The sequence below is a fragment of the Oryzias melastigma genome, linkage group LG23 (assembly GCF_002922805.2).
Source record: "Oryzias melastigma strain HK-1 linkage group LG23, ASM292280v2, whole genome shotgun sequence".
NCBI lineage: Eukaryota > Metazoa > Chordata > Actinopteri > Beloniformes > Adrianichthyidae > Oryzias > Oryzias melastigma.
Window position 1 is genome coordinate 12,857,748 of NC_050534.1, and position 15,218 is coordinate 12,872,965.

Consider the following 15,218-nt stretch of genomic DNA (forward strand, 5'->3'; position numbering starts at 1 on the left):
CTTTTTCAATGGTCTTTTTAGTTATAATTATGCCGTTTTTAGGTAAAATCAAACAACCTGCTGCTTTCTAGGACATAGTTTCCACAGAGCAGCGGTAGTTCATTAGAAATTTCCCTGTGGGTTGGACTGTTGATGCGAAACAACCCCGCCCCCCTTACCCTTTCTGGTGCTGGGAACACTCTTTTTACATGCTCTCCTAGCTTACAGCCCCTCACACCTGTAAATGACTCTACTGGTGCAACAAAAATGGTGAGAAATATTAGAGTTGCAGTTTTGAGACCACTCAGACAAAGAAAAAGACGTGTGGATCTGGTCTTCTAAAACGGAGTAGGAGTATTGTGGCCCACTTGGCACATTTTCTACATATCAGATTTTTTTTGTCTGCTCCTGATTCTAAAATAATTTTAATCTTAAATAATTATTTATTTCCTCCATAACTAAAAAAAAAAAAAAAAAAACTATAGACCGGAGTAACTTGTGGTCTAGATTTCAATTTTTTTTGACCCAAATATGATTTTACTGATTTCCTGGTAGGTAGAAACTTGACAAATATGAAAAATTTAAGAAGAATATTTATAAATCACTTTGTTCTGCTGATGAAAACTCAAATGTTTATTAAAAAAAAATGTATAAATTATTTTTTTTTCCACTAAATTGTTAAAACGCAATGCATTTTGGTCTGTTTTCACCCACCTAGAGAGCATTGATACACACTAGTTTTTTTGCAGAGACTTCTGGGAAATTTCTAAGGCACTTGATTTTGGACTTGTTCATTTCAGACTGCTCCACAAAGCAGCAAGTGCACTATATAGTGCACCAAGGAAAGAATTCAGACACAATGCATGTCTTCCATCATCAGGAAAATGCCACAAGAACATGCTTAAAACATGGAATATACTATTTTTATCAGAGTGGTTCTTTAATGTCTGAAGAACTGCTACAAAATGTATTTTATTTCTTATACAAATTGCTAAATTAAAGGTATATGTAGTGTTTATCTTTAATTTTTTGTTCAATGTTTTGCAACTAAAAAAGAAAATTTGAATGGATCTACTATCATCCGGGTTAACTTTAATAAGGCTATAGAAAATAAAACTAAATGACATCTTTTATTTTTGCAAACAATTTCAAACACTATTGTTTTTACAAAAAAAAAAAGCAATCTAAGTTGATGTTATTCAGAGTGAAAATCAAGCACTCAGCATTTTCCAACCATCCATTTACATCTTAAACTTGCCACTGAATGTGTTTCCCCTAATGAGACAACTATCAATCAGTTTGTGTCAGTTATTGAAAAACGGGTAATGAATGACTTTTAGGAATGACCATAAATAATGCAACACAGCCTATCAAAGTGCTGGAATTAATATCTGCTGTGTAGCAACATTGACTGATCCACTCTTAAGGTTTTCAGCATTTCTGTCATACATGTGTGCTTTAAGCATTAGTGACTACGGCTAGCAGTTCATATATTTTATTTCTGTTTCTTGAAAATCCTTAAGAAGTATCTTTTTATAATATATATATATTTATTTATACATAAATATATTCCTGTCAATCATAGCATAGCAGTCTTGGGAAATGCATTAAAACTACTCAGTGCTGTCATCACATATTTTCAGTTTGTGGATTTGCCTTCAAATGATGCTAGTGGATTAAGAGCTTCTATTTGATTATAACCCATATCCCTTGTGAAGATCAGCCCTGGTGATTGCTTTTTGTTGTCTGACATGATTAAGTTTTTTTTATTTTTGTTGGAGAGGAGTATTCAGAAGTACATGACTTCCTGTATGATGGTTGTGTGGGCTTATACAGTTGACAAATCTAGTAATTTTAGAAAAAATGAATATATTTAAAGACAATATATAAAGTAGAAATGGTAATTGCTTTTAAATTTGAAACCAAATATTTTTAGATATGAAAGAAAACACTGTAGTTGTCAAGGATTATTGTGGTTTTGTCCTCTTAGAAATAATCTTTTGTAAAAAGGGTTACTAGTTCTTTTCGGAACAGTTGTTATTTCTATCTGCCTCGTGCTCACAGGTAGAATTATATGATCAAAGTTCTATGATGGCTCCTGCTTGGCACACTCCCAGATCAGCCATAATTCTTATTTTTTGGGCTGTCTGGTAGCTGAAACCACACAGGCAGACTGAAGATGCATAAGAAAGGTCCCATCATGGAGCTGTGAGGTCTGTGATGTTTCTCTATCAACAGAAATATATGTGGCCAAAAGAAATCTGTGACTTTAACATGGATTTTTATGTATTTTTGTTAAAAAACATGCTGATTAGTTTCATCACAATTTTTTTTTCTTGTCATTTTTAAAAAAATACGCCTGAAACTTTCATTTTATGTTGTAAAAACAGTTTGTTAAACCTTTTTGGGGTTTCCAGAGCAAAATAAATCTCATTTTTCCAGATGGAATTTTCTGTTTTTGCATGATTTTTATATCTAGTGTGTGAATACAATATGAAAAAAATGACTAAATAAAGTTGGTGTCACATAAGTGCGGTTGTGTTGATTAAAACGTTACCAAAAAAGCAAATAGTCTTTCAAATTATAAAAATACAGAGGTAAATTCAAGTAGACAAATCTGAATTTTAGGCCCCTTGGCGCCAAAGGGTTAAAAAAGTGTTCTAAATGTATTATTTTGCGTTTGATTTCATATTGTGATTATTCATTCATTCATCTTCCTGACCGCTTCTTCCCTTTTGGGGTCGCGGGGGTGCCGGAGCCTAACCCGGCTACTGATGGGCGAAGGCGGGGTACACCCTGGACAGGTCGCCAGTCTGTCTCAGGGCTTCAATCACACACGCATTCACTCTCACAGACACACCTAGGGACAATTTAGAGTCACCAATTAACCTATGAAGCATGTTTTTGGACGGTAGGAGGAAGCCGGAGTCCCCGGTGAAAACCCACGCATGCACGGGGAGAACATGCAAACTCCACACAGAAAGGTCCCAGCCGGGATTTGAACCGGGGCCTTCTCGCTGTGAGGCAAGAGCGCTAACCACTGCGCCACCGTGCATCCCAACAAGCCCCGGGTTGGGTTTTGAACCAGCAACCTCTGGATTTCTAGAGCGGGAGTTTACCCGCTAGACTATCTGGAAACCATATTGTGATTATTTCCAGATAATTTGTGATCATTTTTTTTCCAGATTTACAATGAATTCGTTACTTTTTTTATCGATACCCGGTCCTAATTTATAGCAAATTTCACTGCTTATTCTGTTTGACAAAATAGGAATTAAATTAAAATCAGTCATAATTTTATGGGATATTTTTGAAAAAGGTGTGTTTCAAAACAGGAATCTTATAAAAAAAACATTTTTTCCCTAATATATGGGCTAGAATTACAGGTAAATTGAGAAGCTGTACCAGTTACAGAAACAGGTAAGATTATAAACTCCACTAAACTCAAAGTAATCCGCCTAGAGTCGTATTTGATTGGTTTAAATTCAACATTCATGACTGTTAGCCATGAGGAACATTTTTAAACATACAACAATGCAAAAATGAAGCAGGGCTCACAATGCATATTAACACCTGCAGTCTATGGACAGTTCAGAATTCTCATTTATGTGCAACCCCTTATCTATTCACCCCTAACCATCTTTTTAACTTTTTACGGAAACGAAGGCTGCAAAATCTTGTTTAATCACCTCAAAAATGACCTTTTCTCACACATTTTCACTTGGAAGGAGAGGAGTCCATGTGTTACGGATACACTGTGTTGCTTCTTTTTTGTTTCCAGAACTTTTAAGGACAGAGTGATTTGCAAGGGTGCAGCTTTTTGACTGACATCAACTCCTACATCTGTGAATAATGCTGTAATGGCAATGGAAATCTTAGCACATACAATTGCTTGCTGCCATTATGTACTAGGGCCTCTTATGCTTTTGTGGAGAAGGCACAAAATTGCTATGTTATTATCAGACCATTCCCCTCCTCCGCTCATCATCTTTTCATGATTAAAGTTGCAGTGAAAGTGAGATAAGCAGAGAGTGCTTTTTCCCTCCTTTTTGAAGATCCACAGTGAAAGTAGTAGTGATGGTTGTCATGCAGAGCGGGAATTCTACATGTAAATGATGGCTATGTTTTTTTTTGTTTTGTCTTTGTGCCGCCGAACGAGAAGGAAAGAAAACATTTGTGTTGGTTCTTGAGTCAATGATTTGACGGGGATTTAACGGGATTTCCGTCCACCCTTCACTTCTGCTATCGTTTAGCTTTGCACTTAACCCTATTCAAATCTTCCCTTGTGCCTCTTTTGTTTTACTCCCATACCGATGCTATTTCCCAACCATTATAGCATCCCATCATCATTTATCTGTCGACTTTAGTAACATACTTTTTTTCCCACAGCATTTTTGCGTCTTTCTCCCATCAGTCCTGCTTGTTTTCCCTCTTTTTTTTTTTTTTTTTTTTTTTAGTCCCTCAATCCACCACCCAAGGGAGAAGCGTGGGTCTGAACATGGAGATCTCTGAACAAATCGGTATAATCGATCCAGCCATGTATCCCCTGTTCTGCTCCTCCGATCGTCAGCAGAAAACTAAGTGTTTATTCGGCAAAACCGTCCAGCACCATCACTGTTGTGCTACCAAATACTGGAAACAAAGTTTTTCTGAGATCTGTCCAAAAGTCAAAACATGTTGCATCTTCCAATTACCATATTTTCAGCACACCAGCCTACAAGCAAACTGTTAATTCAAACATCTCTTGATTCAAAAAATAAGTATGCATCTAAATTTAAAAAAATAAAGAAATAATAACCTCAAGAAACTCATATAAATAAAACTAAAGGTATTTTGTCTCTTAAATTTTAGTGAGGGGTTTAGAATGCATCTCCAAAACTCATTCGCTTGATCACATTTTTTTTTAATTTAAAATGATTCACTTGAAACTTCTATTTTGTGTATTTTCTTCAAATTTTTTTAAGCAATGTAACTTTAATCCAAACAGTTTGGAACACAAACTAACAAAAAGAAATCACTAAAACTAAATCAGAGAAAGCTCTTTGCATGTCCGGACATGCTTGAGTTTGTTTATTTTGCTTTTTTGCGACTAAAGTGGAAAAAAAAAGCGTCCGCTGAAGCTCGCATGATTAGAAGATGAGGTGTCTGATTTTAATTTTGGCTTTATTTATTGCTTTAAAAAGTTATTTTATATAACTGGGTCAAAACTGACCCTAACACCATTTTCAACCAAAGAAATTTAGAATAAAAACAAAAAAAGTTGAATTTTGTTAAAATCCACATTCCTGACAAAGTCGAAACATCTTGATAGAATAACTTAATTTGAATTTTAAGTGTAAATAAAAACAGAAACTGAACTTGCTTACATATCTGTTTCTATTTCCCATCATTCCTTTTTTGTCAGCCTGTTCAGTCAATTTAAAGCTTGCCTTTATGCCCGAGAGAGTGCACGGAGCTTATTTATGAAGATGCTCTGTTTCTAAGTAGAGTCACAAGTAAGAGTGACATGGAGCGTTTTTCAGTCATCTGCTGTATACAGGGGCCTAAATTAGGCCTGAATTTTGTCCAGAGTGCTTACATTATGGGTTCTTTTGAAAAGTCTCAATTTGAGTGAAATGGAAGGCAGTTTTTTTTTTCTTTCTGAAGGAAAAAAAAATTGTACAGATGATTGTAGAAGAACTGGAGGAGATGGTTTTTCGACTAGTGGCTCAAATAAAGATGAAATTTAAAGTACAACATACTTGAACAATTGGATGGACATTAATGATACCAAAAGTTTGAAAGCTTTGAGAAAATCTAAATAAGTGAAATGTTCACGAGATCTCTTTTGCTTCATATCGACACAGTTGGAGTCCAGCGTTCTGCAGCAAGGCGGCTAGTCTTCACTTTGACAGACAGACAGAATGGATTCACGCCATTCCTCGCCACAGGGCTCCCAGGCCTTGCATAATCAATTAGTCATTAATGGAGTAAGTGACTGTAGAAGGATATTAAATGTTAATTGCTGTAAGGTATTGATAACATCCATTGATCTACTAGATAATTGCAATCAGTGAAAACAAAGATAAATTATGAGACCAAACCTACTTCTTCATACGTCTGTGAAACACAGATAGATGGACGCGTGGATAAAATTTAATATCCGATTTTAACACAGTCTGATAGTTTGCACCCGAATGGATTAGCGTTTGAGTTGTCAGGTTTTCATTTAGACTTGATTATATATATTTTACCTTTAATAGTATTCACACTTTTTGGCTTTTATGTCAGAAATAGGACCAACTATAACTGCAGAATGAATTAACAATATATTTTTACAATCCAAAGCTAACAGTTGAGTAAAGTTTAATGTTTCTAAGTAAAACGGAAGTTTTAGCTTTGCAACCTTTAATGCTTTAATGCTATAGTTTATTTATTTAAATTGTGCGTTAATGTGATCAAAATCAAGAAAAAAATCTGCAAGCGACAAAAAACCCAATAAAATTAAAACAATTTGAAAGTAAGATAATATTAAATAAATAAAATAGTTTGTTTTACATTTTTATAATTATTGAATTCTAACGGTGCCTGTATTTCTCTATATAAAAACTGTAAAACCTTTTAGTTTTTGCAGTAGGATACTCATTTCCCCTTCAAAATAAGATGTATTCTGTGTCAAATAAGATCCTCCGTCAGCAGATTTACTTAAAATTAAAACTGCAAGAAAGTCAAACATGACATTTTCTTTCTTTATGACTTTGTCTCACCCTCATTCTTTTTTTTTCCTTTTACTGTCACATCTAAATGGCATCTGGAATGTTAAAAGTATGAACAGTCATTTGAAAAAAAAGTATTTAACTGAAACAAATGAACCAAAACTACAAATACATGGTTTAGTTAAATCATTAGCAAATTTCTTCAACATCAAAGAGACACAATGGAGGACTGACCCATTTTAGGTTGAATTTTTAGCTTATGTAAAACTGAATGGGCATCTAATCATGCCCCCACCCCCTTTTCTAAGTTTCTAGATTAAAAATAAGCAATTTGTGAGAGCTATAAGTAGTAATTTTTTTAAACAAATTTATGCATTTTCATAAATGATAATTTATAATATTAATAATGATAAAATAGGTGCAATTGAGTATCAAAGAGTAAACCCACTTAAGTTTTTGTTTGAGTAAAAGAGTATTTTTTTTAATTATGTATCCAAGAAAGGTTTATGAATCGTAAATATGTTAATGTGGTCATGTAAAAAGCACACCCTGGTGCATGAGAGAGTCAGGTGTGTGGAGAATTGCAGCAACTCCCATGCCACCTGTGAGGCTTCGTCCTGGAATGCCTGTTGAATAATGCATGGTCTCGGAGCAGTTGGGCCCTCTAATACCACATTGCTCCCAGACATTTCTCCTAAAATCAATACCACTTAGAAACTGCTTTATAATGAAGGAGACACTAAAATTCCATCATCAGGTAATTAGTTGAACTCGGCTTTCGGTTCCTAAAACCCCCTCCCCAATTTTTTTTGTCCATTTGCAAAAACATGATTTTGAAACAGTTTCCTTTTGAAGCTTTTTTTGAGGACGTTTGTAAAGACAATTCCTCTTTGGGACTTTTTTGAGATGGAAAAGAAACAAAGGAACTTAGAAATGAAAAGGGAGAGCCCACTCCCCAACTTCTGCTCTCTTAAGAGACTCTTCCTGTTTGGTATTCTAAAGCGCGTAATGCATCACTTACAGCTTACCATTTTCTTGCAGACTCCAGCTACTTATCAAAAATGTTTTACTCAACCATGAATAAAGTCCTTATAGAAGCCAGTAAGTCAATTTTGATGGGGAGCTCTGCAGTCAGTGGCAGAGTTTGAGGGATGTAATGGTCATTTACATGCTCCATTATGTATATACCATTTGCTCCTCTGATGCCTTGATGTGCAATCTGTGTGGATGAATGCATAATGACAGAACTCTGCAAAGTATTCTTTGCTCTTCTCCATGGGGAGGTCAAGGGTCAGGAAGCAATAATGCAGTGTAAATGTACTGGCATGGATTTTAGAGTTCATTAGGGGTCCATTACAGCCACTGAGTGGCATCACTCTCATTGGAAGAAAAGTGTGATTCATCCTAAACTACTGTTTTGTTTTTTTAAGTATACATACTTTTATCCCTCCATTGTTCCATCCATAGATTTTTCAGATAACTGAGCTAAATGATTTTAAAGGTTTTATCTTTTGTCAGGGGGTTTATTATTAGAATTAGCTTAAAGCACACATTTGTATATTCAATGTTCTTAAAGGGTCTATATCAGGGTTTTAAAATGTTATTTCCTCTCTATAAACACCAACCAAAGTAGTGTTTTGATGCATTTCTGAAAAGAAAAACACAAAAATAACTAATATTTCATAAATAATCGTTTTTCTAGTGTGCCAAAGACAATATATGATCATATATATGGATAAAGTTTACTCTGAAAGACTTAAGAAAATTATGATATAAGCCCTTTAAAATGTACACTGCATTTATATGTAGATATATTTAAAAAATGAATTCATACACCAGTGTTTTCATGTATATATTCCATAGTGAAAGAAGGATGATAGTGCACCAAAGTCATGATAGAAAATGCAATGTTTGACTCTTACATTTTTAATTCCAGTGAATCTGCTGCAGCTTGAGGATTCTATTTGGGTGTCTTTTATTTTGAAAGGGACTTTTATGTGCTGCTTTCAAAAGTAAAATGAGTTATAGTTGTAACCTTCTGTTATAATTTAGTTATTGTAAATTTTTCAAAGCTACATTTTATGAATGAATGGCTTAATGGACACAAAAATAAAGTGTGTTTTTTTATATGGTGAAAGAAGGCTTTTTTGGTAGTATTTGACTCTTTCAGTGTGACCCTGTGCTCCTAATTGGCAACATGTATTTTAATTCACAACCTTAAAAGAGAAAAACACTGAATATTTTTGATATAATTGGACATAAAGTCAGACATTAGGTTGCAGACCCCTGCACTTGGCTGACTTTCTGATATGGGAGATATTGGGTAATTTTTACTTTTTGAAGTCAGTCTCCAGTAGTTTTACTGAGATGCAATGTTGGGTTTTTCCCGTTTTTTTGTCAACTTGGGGAATAAAAGGTGAGGCTTGATTTGACCATGTTAAGAAGAATGAAAACAAAAAAATACATTGCTGAAAAATGTCTTTATTAAAATATTATGCTTCAAATTGATTAGACCAAACCAGCAAACGAAGCCAGATGTGACTCTTCACATTATGTAGTGAGTGACTATTGTTATTTATTTTACAACTTTGGAATTTTGGTTTCAATTTGCACAGGTTGCAATAAATTTAGACCCTTTTATGTATTATTTAAAAATATTTTTGACTGGATTTTATATTTTAATGATCTACTAACGTATTTTAAAATATGGGAAAATATATAATTTATCACTTTTTTGTTGCTCATGGATGTTTTTGTAAGATTACTGTCTTGTGATCTCTAAAATTAGGTCAAACTTTTCCAATACAAATTCATTCTTTGGTCTTTTTCCATTAAAGGACCAGATTTAGTGGAATCCCATCTTTGCCCCTTCATCAACCTCCCAAACTTCATTCCTATTATCATTCAGTGTATGCAAAATCCACTGCTGTCATGTGCAAGTAATCACATTTATGAGGCGGGGGCAAAGAGGAGAGATTACAGTGGACTTCATACTTACTTAATCTGGACAAGGGTCAGCATCTCATTATTCATCTTCTGCAGCGTTTATTGGTGACAGACAGGAGGTATGGATGAAGAAGTCACAATTATGAAGTAGCTCAGGGCTGCCTTGCATACAAGACTTCTCTTCTTTTTACTCCCCAAGTTCCTTGAGGTCAACTTGGCTCCAAGCCCCCACTCTCAGTCTAGAATAATAGAATAATGGCATAATTAACTGGCAGGGAGATTTTGCCCTGGGGATGCGCTTTGCTGCTCTGTTAGAAAAAACTACAGTCTTAGTCCTGGCTTTAATTAGGTCTCCTCGGGTTTTAATTGTCCTGCAGTTTTGGTTTAAATAGTGGCACCATGATGGACTGTGATGTACAGTAAAGAAATCTAAACGAGAAGTAATACACACACATGCAGTGATTTGATCAAACAGCTCCAGAACTGGTTTGGAGTCATTCCTCATCTTGAACTAGTTCTTTACTTTTTGATGTTTGAGTAACATGCTGCTATTTGGAGAAAATGTAAAAAAAGAAACTTAAGCAGCATGCAACGGTCTCTTTCTTGCTTGGCTTCAACAGTCTGAAGTAGAAGCAAGAAAATCACCTTTTTTTTTCTTTTTAAGGAATTGAGAAAATTAAGATGCATATAATTTTTGTCTGATTAAATGAAAGAAAATAAAGAAGAACAGTTGTGATGTGAAATCAAAGCGTGAGTAAGCCACTTAAATGTATGATTGCAATTAAACGTTGGTTTTTGGATGATCTGTGTTTCAGAAGCTGAATTAGATCTTTTTCTTTTTTTAATAGGGTTTTAAAAATTTTAGTTGAGGGAAGAGAGTATGCTTTAATCGTATGTGAAACACTCTGGTTCTTAATAGAATTGACTGTTAATAGTAATAAATGTATTATCTTAATTAAAAGAAAGTAAATTGAAAGAAACACATTTAATAAACTTCAGTTATTTTTAGTTGATAGTGAAATTAACCATCTTTATCTCTTAATAATTAAAAGAAAGCAAGTATGTTTAAAGCTGTAGTCACATGCACCCATACCAGGGTAGTGCTGCCAAAATAAGCGATTATTTTAATAGTCGACTATTCATCGATTATTTTTTCCAATTAGTCGACTAATCGGGTCATGGGCAAACTGGATGTAAAGCACACATCTTAATCATTAGCTTTAAACTAACTAAAAACTAGATATATAGCATTACCTGTGGGAATGCTAGTGTAAATACTGTAAGCTGAATTTGGCCACTGAAGATGCTAAAATTAATAGCTGAAAACATTGAAATTGATAGCTAAAAATGCTGAAACTGATAGCTGAAAAAGCTGAAGCTAATAGCCAGCTAAAAATATTAGTTAAATGCCCAATTAGCCCCAAAAAACTGGGGAAAAAAAGCCTGAGTTAGCCAAAATAACTAGCATGTAGCTGAAATATTAGCTAAACAACAAATTAGCCTAAAAAACTGAAAAAAAATCCTAAATTAGCCAAAATAGCTAGCTTCTAGCTTAAATGTTAGCTCCAAAATAGCATAAGAAAACCTTAATAAATGCAAAAATAGTCCAAAAAGCTAACATAATGCCTCCATAACTTTCAATTTTACTACACTCTGTCTCCTTATAATATAAAGTTGCGACTAATCGACTATTAAATTGGTCGTCGACTATTTTAATAGTCGATTAGTCGACTAATCGCTGCAGCCCTAGTTCGTACTAAACTAAATGCATCTGTTAAATTGTCAACTCTCACCATCAGCTAATTCTTGCTCCTCCACATCCTGCTCTTAGAGAGCCAACATAGATATATATGGCTGTGCATACTGGTTTATCACACAGCTGCACACACCGAACTATACTGGACACAGAAGAGGGCTCCGCTTCGTTCCTGTTTTAGATTTATTTGAATTTTCATCACCTCAATTGATCGAGAGCCTTTACTCAAGGGACAAAGATACAGACTAAATGACTATTGACTGCCAAGTGTTTGAAAAATGCATTTGTCAGACCTCCAGTGCTATTGATGAGGCTGTATTAAAAATGTGTCTGTAGAATCAATAGAGAGAAAAGAGAAACTCCATAGCCGGACACTACAAGTGAATGTTTTGCTCCAATTTGTGCTCTGTTCCTTTGTAGTTCCAACAATATTCCTCGTTTTTTTCCCCCCTTCTCTCTGTCTTTCTGTTGTGTGTTGGTGCTTATGTGCAAACCACTGCTGGTGCAATGCAGTAAACTAAGGGAGGTAGAATAGCTGGGTGTGTTTTGTGAGCACATATGGGAGAGGGAGAAGGGGAAGTTGCAGCAGATGCATTGACAAGCATCTGTGGGTTTATGGTCTCAGTAAATCCCACTTGCCCCCTACACTGGTGCACCCATGCAGAGGCTTCAAACTCACACATACTAATGTTTGTCTTTTGAATTTTCATTAAATTTTATGGTAAGGATTTTAAACCCTGTAAAGTATTAAAAAAAATGACAAAAAATATCAGTTTTTGGAATTAAGATATTGTTTAACCCTTTGAAAAACTGCAATATCATTATTTTCATGAGATATAGATAGTATCAATTATGATACGTTGGGTATTTTCGTAAGTTTTTGCTCGAAACACTTAGTTAAGAATTGAAAAATATTTACTCACTGTCTCAAATTAGATCCACACATTTTTAACATGGTGAAACTGTATTATAAAGAGTTAACTATAAACAAGTTTTGCATACTTTCAATACAGAAAGGAGTCATTTAAAAAATTAAATAACAATAGATGATTTATTTCTTCCCATAAAGTTATAAAAATGTGCGCAATTGTTTCCCACCAAAAGTATTTTTGAGATTTCATAGAGGCAGCCATTTTGAAATGAGCAGTAAAAGCCCTTCTACTGCCCCTAGTGGAATGATGATGAACTACAGAGCATTAAACATGGACTAACTTAAATGCAATGGGTTTTTAAGGAACGTTTGGATCATATTAATGAGATAGGAGTCTCAAAAATAAGTGTATCAAATATGATACAAATGGTTATATAGGGTTAGGAAAGTAAAAAGTATATATAAGTATAACTTTACTGGTGTGTGTATTCCTTTTTTATTTTGCACATGTTGGTGCAGCAAGAGGAGAAATGCATATTTATGGTAGAATCAGAGGATTTGAGTTGTTTGGACAATTCTTTTAATTTGATTAAATGCGACTGCCGTCTATAATCCTTTCCATATATATGCTACATGGTCTAATTGTGCATTTTGACTAATTTAATATTATAATCTTAAAACAGGAAACATCTTGCACAGCTTTTCCATTGACTCCCCCCTCCCTCCCATTTCATTTGTGTTTAAATATGCAGCTTATATGACTTATAGACCGATCAGAACTGCAGTCTGGCAGCTAGCTGTACAGTTTGATGGTTTGTGTTTGCAGTATGATTTTAACGCCCTCATTTCATGACTGGCTGGACTTTATAGAGCAGATGATGAAAGGTGCACCAGTCCACACCATGTCGTATATCATGTCCTCTTTACACACACTCACCAGGTCCCTGACTACTTCTTCCTCTCTGTTTCTATTTTATGTCTCCCTCATAAGATGGCATACCTTCCGACTAATGCCCTGTCAAAAACATTAGTGGGTGACGGACAGCTTTTGATGTTTGTTATCATTCGCTGGTTATGTGTGCTCATGTTTGTGAACGGTACCACGCAGTCCCAGTCAAATTGGAGGACCTTTGTGAAGGTGCAGAATGACTTTTAGTGTTTGAAAGCACATGAGGCTGGAATGATGATGGGCTTAGATGAGAGGAAATAACTTTCAGATGGGCTTGATTTTGGTTTGGTCTTTATTCCTTTAGAAAAAAAAATAATGGAAATGGTGTTGGGAGTGTCTTTAGGATGCTTTGATGTAATATTGATAGTGTTGTTTGTAAGTCAAAAGCCGAGGAGATGAAACAACAAATGGTGATGCAAGAAATAAGGAGGATGGGCTTAGTAAAACTCAGTTTTGGTCTTATTGATATAATACTGTTTTTCAACTTTCCATAGCTCACCTCCTTTAGCTTCTCCTTGTTCAATAGTGCCAAGAAGAACTTAAACTGCTCTGCAGCATCTAGATTGAAAACTATGTTTTCCATGTTTTACAGAAAATCCTGGTGCTCTACGCTCAGCTTTCTGCTTAAGGATCCCAGCTGACAAGTTTGCTCCTTTGCAAGTAGTTTTGAACAGTACAGAACAGAAAAGTAAGTTGAAAAAATCTATTCCTTTACATCAATATTGTTTTAGAATTTTTGACCATATGAAGAGCCAATTTCAAAACACAAAATGTAGTTAACTCAAGGCTCAAATTTTATTAGTTTCATTGGAAAAACTACTGTTGGAACTGTTGAGACAATGCAATTTTAAATGTTCCCCAATTTAGTCCAAAACACAGCTTACAGCTCTATAGCTGCTTGTGTATTTATGTTTCAACTTTAGCTGTTGTAACTAGAGATGTCATTTGCAACACCTAAAGAACACATCCTATTTGACATATTGTAATTCTTCAACTGTGTCCGAGATCATCATGGATCAGTTGATTTTGGAAAAGAAATGATAAAGATATATGGATATGCAACACATTGCAACAGTGTTGCATATCAGAGCAAAGCTGCTTCCCTCTGCCTCAGAATCCATTGGAATTCCATACGGTGCATTCACACCGGACGCAATTCGCGCATCCAATTCGCAACTGCCGCCTCTCTTTTGACGCACGTCATATTTATTGCTTATGGCCTTGACGTGAAGCAACTGCCAAAGTTATTCTGGAAGTCATTCGTTGCCACATCATGGAAAACTTTGATGAAGTTGACCCAACTTTGCCACGCCAGACGCCCAAATAGCGCCGCGTCAGATTGCGTCTTTACATTGACTTAACATTGAAACTTGACACTTCCGCCGTGCCTGCCGCGTCCGGTGTGAATGCACCATTACGGTAGTTGAAAGAATATAAATATTTGAGCTAAAGCTCTGGTGTTAAAGGGTTAACCATGAAAAGTAGTTCATCCAAAACTTTGGCAATTAGACCCCATGCATGTCATGTTTTTGCACGTCCAAATAAAAATTTTTGCCGTCCATGACGAAAATGGACACTGGTGTTATGCTCTGAGTTAATGTACATTATTGGATGGGCACATAATCTTAATAAATTTTTATTTTGAAATTACAATGGAAGTTTTCATCTTGAAGCTTTAACCCTTTTCTTTTTTGTCTGGATTTTTTGCAACAAAATTGGCGCGCTCGGCCCAGCTTATAATGCTCAATGATCTTAAAATGAAATCAAAATATGGAGAACTATCTTTCCAAAATGCAGCAGCAAAAGTACTAAAATTTAAGCACCTCTGTAACTATCTCAGCTTCTAAAAACCTTTTAATTAATGTTCTGACTGATCTTGCACATTTTGACACAAATGTTTTTATCTATATTTTCCATTATTGTTTTTGACTGAATAGTTTTGTTGATGAAAATTGTTGTGTACATTGTGATGTGTTTTTATCTACTTTTGTATTGATCCACTTCCCAGGTTGTTATAGCAAA

General features: G+C 35.0%; 1 long non-coding RNA gene across 1 annotated transcript in view; it reads left to right on the forward strand.

The window, feature by feature from the left end:
• LOC112152794 overlaps positions 1–13,879 on the forward strand; it is a 41,812-nt gene extending 27,933 nt beyond the window's left edge. The window contains exon 3 of the long non-coding RNA XR_004947145.1: positions 13,789–13,879. This is a non-coding gene — a long non-coding RNA (uncharacterized LOC112152794). The remainder of the gene's footprint in view (positions 1–13,788) is intronic.
• The last annotated feature ends 1,339 nt before the right edge of the window (positions 13,880–15,218 follow it).